This window comes from Aegilops tauschii, chromosome 6 (genome assembly GCF_002575655.3).
Source record: "Aegilops tauschii subsp. strangulata cultivar AL8/78 chromosome 6, Aet v6.0, whole genome shotgun sequence".
NCBI lineage: Eukaryota > Viridiplantae > Streptophyta > Magnoliopsida > Poales > Poaceae > Aegilops > Aegilops tauschii.
In genome coordinates this window covers 446,954,875-446,963,084 of record NC_053040.3, presented here as the reverse complement: position 1 = coordinate 446,963,084, position 8,210 = coordinate 446,954,875, and positions in this window count along the sequence as shown.

The window sequence follows — 8,210 nt, the reverse complement described above, 5'->3', positions numbered from 1 at the left end:
TCTTATATTATGGGACGGAGGGAGTAGCTGTTAATGTAAGTACAGTGATAGACCACGTTCAGTCCTTACAAGAGGACTGCAGAGCTAAACCTCTTCAAAAGCATTGGGTTGATTCTAAATTTATGTAAGAGTCCATACGGATCTTATAATGTCCACCAAATGGACGATTACGAGGCTAACATGTGCAGTGATGCTACATAATCAAACAGCTATGAAAGTAAGTATGGTCATACAGGGCAAGAGGTACTCACAAGAGCAATGCAGTGTGCAGTATAGTTGCGAGATTCTGTGGTCCCTTGAGAACGAATGTTCTTCTTCTAACAGTTTTCGTACAAGTGAGACATTAAGGCAAATGCAGAAATGTAGTTCAAATTGTGATGTGATATCATAGACAGTACCTTACGCTGCAGCCGAGACCAATGTGTAACAAGATTATTCCAGTCACCGTCGGATAAATGTAGCACCGGAGACTTTACAGAAATTTCGTTCAGAGGCTTGCCATCGAAGTGCGCTTGCCTCAGGTAGGAACGATACTTCATCAACGAGTGCTTGAAAAGCGCAACCTACCCTTGCTCGTCATCACAATCCAGTTTGCTCCTCACCTATTTAAAAGATGGAAATCTTGTGTCTTCTGTCAGCAGAAACATATGCAGTAATGACCATGAATAACATTAGTACATTACTTACGCGTAAGTTGCGGAGGAAGACTGGAAATTGTTCTGTTTCTGCGGTATAATCTTTCCATGAAGGAAAGATGCGCACAAAGTTCCTGACAACACCATAAGCTTCGTCTTCTAAACTAGGAAGAAATGGAACAGGGGTCCTATTTGCTGCAATTGGGGCTCTCTCTGGTTCGAAAAGGGATTTGGCAACTGGATTTGGTGTACTCTTTGCTGGAATGGGGGTTTTGCGTCGTACAGCTGGTGCTATGTCAACTGGCATAATCATACTGTTTGCTGCAGTTGGGTCTGCTGAGTTGGGGCATCAGAAATGACCAGTGTAGTAGGGCTAGAGTCTGCTAGAGTTGGGGTATTTTGTGGGTCAGGTGATATTGCAACTACACCTAATGGGATATTTGATTTATCAGGTGCCACTACCTTTTCCAAGTACTTTGCTTGTGCTCCTCCACGATCAGCAATCGCCCTCTTCCTTTTGAACGTCTGATACACAAGAACAGCATTTGAATGGATAAATATGGTATGATGACAGATGGAATATGTACTGAAATGGATAGGCAGGGCGTATTCACATACACGATGTGTAAACTAAGCTAATGGCAGTTCAACAAAGTAGAAGCAATGCAAAGCATCAGTTGCAAGATATGTGCGAGCAATGTAACCTTGGAAAGTTAGAGCAAGTACCTTGATGGGTGAATAAGATAGGGCATCTTCCTCTGACTCCTCCACTAGGGAGCTACATTGACTTAGGTCTCCCTCTAGCTCGGAATCACTGTTAGGATCATATTCTGAGCATGAATCTGTAGGTGGAGAGCGTTTGCATTGCATTGCATCCAGACTTGATTTCAGTCCCTTAATGCCAAGTTTGACAGCCATGGCATTGTTCTGCCTTATTCTTTTCATGCGCGCAAGCTCATAATCATTATGATGCTGTTCAGAATCTGAGATTCATGAAAACATAAAAAGTAGTCAGATTATCTATGGAATGCATTGCGGATTCAACTCGGAGAGTGTCTCCCTATAAACCCCTGCATATGCAAAGTTCACCTCCCCAACCGTGCTGACCAGAACACACACAGAAATACAAACCCCTTATGTCTCTATAACAGGGAGGCACACATTTCAAAACTGAAGTAGGAACATTAGAATCATATGAAATTCGTATTTGAACAAATAAACTAAGCAATTATGAGTGGCGTAATGTTTAGCTTCAAGGGTGGAGTGTTGATAGTGCGACACAAAGCAAGTAGGCAGATTGTATTCCATGTAAAAGATCGAAACCTATGTAAAAGCTGGAAATGACACTTTCTTTCTATACAATGAAGTGTTCGTTACCCACACATGGTGGAAGAGATCACATAGAGAAATACTATTCACTCATGTCTACGGTTCCAGTATTTAGAAACAGGGTGGTCCACCCTAAAAGAATATTGACAACAAATATGACAAGGCAAGCATAGATGTAGTGAATCAATCATTTACTTGTGAGCTTACTAGGACAAGTATGCAGAATTGTAACTGCAGTAAGAGACCGTCCAAAATCTGAATGAAGAAGTTTGTCTAGCTTATTGTTTGCAACTAATCGACGTGAATAATTGGATATTATATCGAATGAGTAAGAAAGACAAGTAAAATTGTCAACAAACCTGGCTTGCAGTAGTAATCTGTGTCAATGTCACTACGACCAACAATCCAAAATGACTAGTTTCTGTTCCGAGGGCCGGAATTTTGAAAACCCTGTGAACTTTAGAGGTACTAAAGATTACCGAAATACATCTGAACCATTAAGTGTAGGTAGCACTGAGCACACAACAAACCCTAATGACAGTCCTGCCTAATGAGTAATGAATCAATTAGAAAATGGGTGATGAGGAGTGGCTGCTGAGTGTTGAGGACGTATCTCAGGATAAATCGGGCTGGCTTGGTGGGTGCTGCACGCCTGAGCCCTGAACGGACTAGGAAGCCCTGAACGGACTAGCGGCGAACATGCATTTTCGAAACTAATTTAGGAACATTTAGCTGACCAATTAAACAACTCTGTTTTAATAATATCAGATTCGTATTTGAACAACTAAGCTTGTTTAGCTTGATGGGTGGAGCAGTGTTATTATGACACGAAGCACGTATTCTGATCGTATAGTGATCATAAAAGGGGGAAACTCTAAGCATATTTTTTTAGCAAAAGAGGGTTTCCCCTCCGATTTCTATTAAAGAAACCACCACGGAACCAACATGATCAATTAAACCCTAAGCATGATCAATTGAACCGTATTATGGCTGTGCCATGGCAGATTTGAAGCAACAAACTGGAGAAATGATATTTAGCATCCATTGTTTGCTTCGAACTAAGAACTAAATTCTAAGAGCTGAAAAGAAAGTAGAGTAACCAAGTTAAGATCTATTTTCTGGTTGAGATCAAAAAGTTGAGGAGATATGAAGTACCACCTCTCTTGCGGCGCCGTGTAGGCATCGGGGGTGCGATGGCTGTCGGTGGCGTTGAAGCAGATCTGCAACGGTAGACGGGTGCATCGGGGGATAAGTCCCGTTGCGGTGGAAGAGAAGGTCGTGTGAGCGGCCCCGGAAAATAGGGCGACGGCGCCGATGAAGCGAGAGGACGCGATGCAAGGCTATTGGTCCATCGCCGTGGATGAGAAACGTCCATCTCTAGCAATGGATGACGCAGTCTTGGTAGGCGCTCCGGCATGGTGGAGGACGGTGGCGATGGATGTGGTGGAGGACGGCGGCGATGGATGGGGTGGCAGACGGAGGCTGGTGTGGGGATGGGGTGTTCTAGCGCGGACGGTGTATGAATGGGAAAATGGAGGGAGAGGTACGGGGAACCATGTTTTTGGGACGCGCCTGTCTGAAATATGGGAAAGTTACGAACTTAGCCCCCGTTTAAAATTTGGACGTCTCGTCGGTTGGGGATAGGACGGTAATCTCGCATCTCGCCAATATTTGCCCAGAGCGATTTCGGGCGAGGAGAGGGTGGTTGGCGCCCATGGTTGGCGCCCACGATGTATGAACGGGGCTGACAGGTAGGGCGGTTGTGTCACTTCTGAGTGAAGTTACAAACCTGCCCCTATTGAAAATATTTGCCTACATCGATTTCGGCCGAGTCGAGTTTGTTTTGCCGCCCACCGTGTATGAATGGGGAATGGAGGGAGAAACAGAGGTCTTTCGGACGAGCTTGAATCAAATGAGTTTTGCCGCCCATGTTTGACGCCCACCGTGTCGGAATGGGCTCAGAGGCGGTCGTGTCACGTCTAATTGAAGTTACTAACCTACCCCTATTTAGAGCAGTGGAAATCAGGCCGATGGATTGTCCGTGTAATGGGTAGACAGTAATTTCCATCTCCCAAACACTTGGCTTCGGGTAGCCGACGTGGGAGTTGACATTTTGCTGCTTCTTTCGAATTTTGGGACAATAAGCATCCACGTTCACCCTGGCAACTAAATTCGAATCCATTTTGTATTCCTATATGAATCTTTATAAATCATTCTATGTGTTTTTATATATCTTCAAAACGACGACAAAGATGTATTCCACTGTCATATATGAATATGGTTTACAAATGCCGATACTCAAATTCAAAAACTAGAATCCAGTTTAAGGTGAATTCGAATATTTCGAACACTTCATGTCCAACTAAAATGTCACACGCAGCATAATGTGTACTCCCATTTAGATATGTACACAAGCGATGTATCAAGATTCCAATACCGAGTAATTCAACCAAGAATGTACAGAACTAACAGACATATAAACACTTATAGAGTATATGGATCAATAATATCAACTAACATACATAAGCCAGGCCGCTGTACCTTTTTTTGGCTACAACAGCATCCTTTTTTTAGCTAGCATCTTGGCCCTTTCCAATGCGTGCCACTTATGGTCCATCTATACTACTACTATTGTTGAATGCACATTCAGCCCGATTGGCATATTTGTAGGTCTGGCACAGCAATCCAAATGAAATGTCTCCGAGTCTTATCAATTGATAAAGACTTGTGCTCAAATAAAATTACAAACCAAAAAAACAAAAAAAAACATATATTACATGATCTCTAAAACAAATGGTTTGATTGATTACATGAACAGACAACACAAAGGTTATTCAACTATGGAAAGAACATTTCACCTATGATTTACCAAGTAGGAATTTAATTTCCTTTTTTCCTTCAGGACCTTAACAATCTGGTCAGTCTCAGCTTGCTTCGTTTTGAAATCCACCAAATATTTAATGGTTGTCTTGAGTACTGCTTGTGATTGTGCTGTTTGCTTCCTCAACATGTCAACTTCATCTCTAAGTGCAGAAGCAGAATCTCTTTCTACCACTAGTTTAGCCTCTAGAGCATCAGTAGTTGGCAATTCATAATGCACGATTGGGCCGGTGCCACTGCTGTGGGATGATGCAACGTCCATGGGGACCTCGCTCTTTGATCTTGGGCTAACCTGTTTTGCCATTAAAGTTTCGATTGGATTCAGAAAAGTTGAAGTTAGCAAAACATCTCAACTGGGAGTTATAACAGCAAACCAGTTAAACAAACAAGGAATTAAAGAGTTTCAATTGGATGCTAAAAAGTAGTTATTAACATCATTGTAACCCGCTGTTGTAGCAGCAAAGCAGTTAAACAAACAAGTAGATATTTAAGTTAAGGCAAACAAGTAATTCTTAACAGTAAGTATCAAACACATAGATAGGCGCAGTCTACAATATGATTAACAGGCTGTGCCATATGTAATTAGTAGCAAACTAAATTAAGCCAAGCAACGTAATTGAACAATTTTGCAATAGGTGCCTAACTAAAATTCCGAGAAGCAGGTAACTGAACTTACACTAGTTCTTTGTACAGGCACACTGCAACTTCTTTTTCGCTTACAAGGTTGTACGAAGGAGTCCATGGCATCAATTTCTTGGATACGCAGTCCCAATACTTCTTTCTTCCCACACTGCATGGGTAAGTCAAATGGTTAATCTGGTAAGATGGTGCGTCCTTGATATGTTATATGAGGACGTGTAGTCAGACTAGTTGTAGCCAAACACATCACACTGGCTTTTACTGTATATTTCATGTGATTACTTTTGGCATATCGAGATCTAAGCAATCTACAATAGGATGAAAAGACTGGCATCCTTCACATTATTGGCGAACTCAGTTCATAGAAACAAGCAATTCAACCATTCTATGGGTAAATCAAAAGCGCCACTGGAATATTTTTCACTATCCAATCATACACGCAAAAAGGGGCGACGCCACCATAGGGGCTAGTATGGGCGGCCGCCTCAGGTGGCTGGAAAGTGTGCACCTAGTTTGAGTCGTCCAGGTTGGCCCATGCTAGTTTTGTTCGTCCCAACGCACAAGCAGGCAATGTAAAAAATGAAGAAAAATGTTTCAATTTGGATGGCCCAATAACATAAGTGCAAGGCAGGCCCTATAGCAGGCTTGCGGCCCAAACGAGCGCCTCCCATATCGATCGACAGCAGGAAAAATCCCAATTCATTCGCTCCAGCCTCCAGTCTGGTTCGCTCCTAACCTAGCCGCCGCTGGACAGACCGACGCAGCACTTCCTCGCGCCCTCATTAGAGGGCGGTCGCCGGGCTTCAAGCAAACGGAAGGACAAGAAGATGAAGATCCAACCCTGGGTGCAGCCTGCGTGGGAGGCAGCGGCGGCAGCACGGGCATGGCATCGAGCTTGCGCAAACGGACAGTCGCAGCTTGCAAGAGTAGCATGCGCAACGAGCAGGTACATCACATCCCTGATTATATCTAATTTAACTCTTCAATTTCTGGCCAATAGTTAAACCTGACGGTGTTGTCAAACTGCTTGTATGTAGGGAATCTATGAGAAAATGAAACCAATTTCTACTTATTTTATAACTCCCCCAATCAATACTGAACTGACGGAATCTGATGTATCTAATCAAGTTTCCGGTGCAAACATACAAGCTCATGTTGTTCTTGAGCCTAAAGTGTCTAATGAACAGACTGCTAATGAAGGATTTGATGCAAACATTTTACATGCTCCTGGTGATGAACATATAGTTTCTAATGAGGGATCTAATGCAAGCATTTTGCAAGCTCATTGAAGGATTTAGTGTCTAATGATGATCTACTATGTTGAGAGAGACAGAGATTTGCAGGCATTGATGACAAGCAAATTATAGTGCATTTTCATAGCTTGAGGAAACGTCGAGGCCATCTACCAGAAAGTCCTCGTATCATGACAACATAGCATAAATACTTTTCTAATCTGTTGTTTGAAACTATTGCCATACTTGTGCAGGATAGATATATTGATATGCAGTTTGCACACTGGTTATACGTGCAATTACACTTTGATATTTTCAGCCAGAGAATGAATAATTCAAGCAGGTACAGACCATGTTTGTAGTCCTTGTACACCATGTTGCATTTTGTGTTTTTGGTGCTTGCATCATTTAGTGTTTATAATCTGAACTACTTTGGATCATTAGCTAGTTTTCAAGTGCATGTAGCTTCACATTTCTCAAGTTATGTTGATTTCCGGAGTGCAAGTGCCTTCGTATTTTTTAAGTTAAATGTTCGCCCCTGGTAACTTGAATTCGTGGATCAGCCACTGCACACAAATCATACACTAATGCTAGTACGAATTAAATGAAATGCAGGGACTTACGCTAGCTCGTTGTACAGGCTCATTGCAGCTCTGCTTGCGCTTGGGATGTTCCATGTACAAGTCCATGTTACCACTTGCTTGGATGTGCAGGCCTTGTGCTCCTTGCATCCCCCTTTGCATTTTTGACACGGCGAATGGTTGATCAAATAAGAGGAATCGACCTTGATGTTGTACTAGAGGACGGATACTTACAAGGTTATACGGGTGTGCAGGATGTGTACCAGATCCCGTAGCGCCGTCATGCTTCGCTAAAAAATGGATTTGCTTGTTTCAGATGATATCTCCAGAAGAAATAAGAGTTAAAGTCAGAGTTGCATAGGCGTGTAAGCTAAGAGAGCAGTGAAAGGATATCCAAACATCGTCGGAACAGTGCACAAGGGAGTGATGTGTGGATACCTAGTTTGGGCCGGCGTTTGGGCATGCTCGCCTAGCTAGAGTGCGGGTCACTTCAGAGCCGTTGAGGGTGATGCGCTGGCGTTGGCTGGCCGCGCACGGATGCAGATCTTGAGTGGCAGTGGAGCGCTATGATGTGGTGGACGAGACCGTTGGTGAAGCCCCAACGGCCTCGGGGGGCGGAGGTGCGACGATGTGCTCGGTGAAGTAGCCTCGGTGAGCTGGGAGATGGCGTTGGTGAAGCGCACCTGCTGCGGTGGAACTCGGTGTCTGTGAGGCACGTCGGTTGCGGCGGCCAACGTTGTCGGTGGACCACCCGGTGCGGTGGACGAGGGCGTACATGTGGTAGCTCCGGTGTGGTGGTGAAGCGCGACCGTCATCTTCGTCGTCGTCGTCTGGCACAGAGGTGGGGAACGGTGGGGAAAGAGACGAGACGAGGGGCAATTCAAGGGTTGGCGGCAAATTAGGGATTTGAGCAA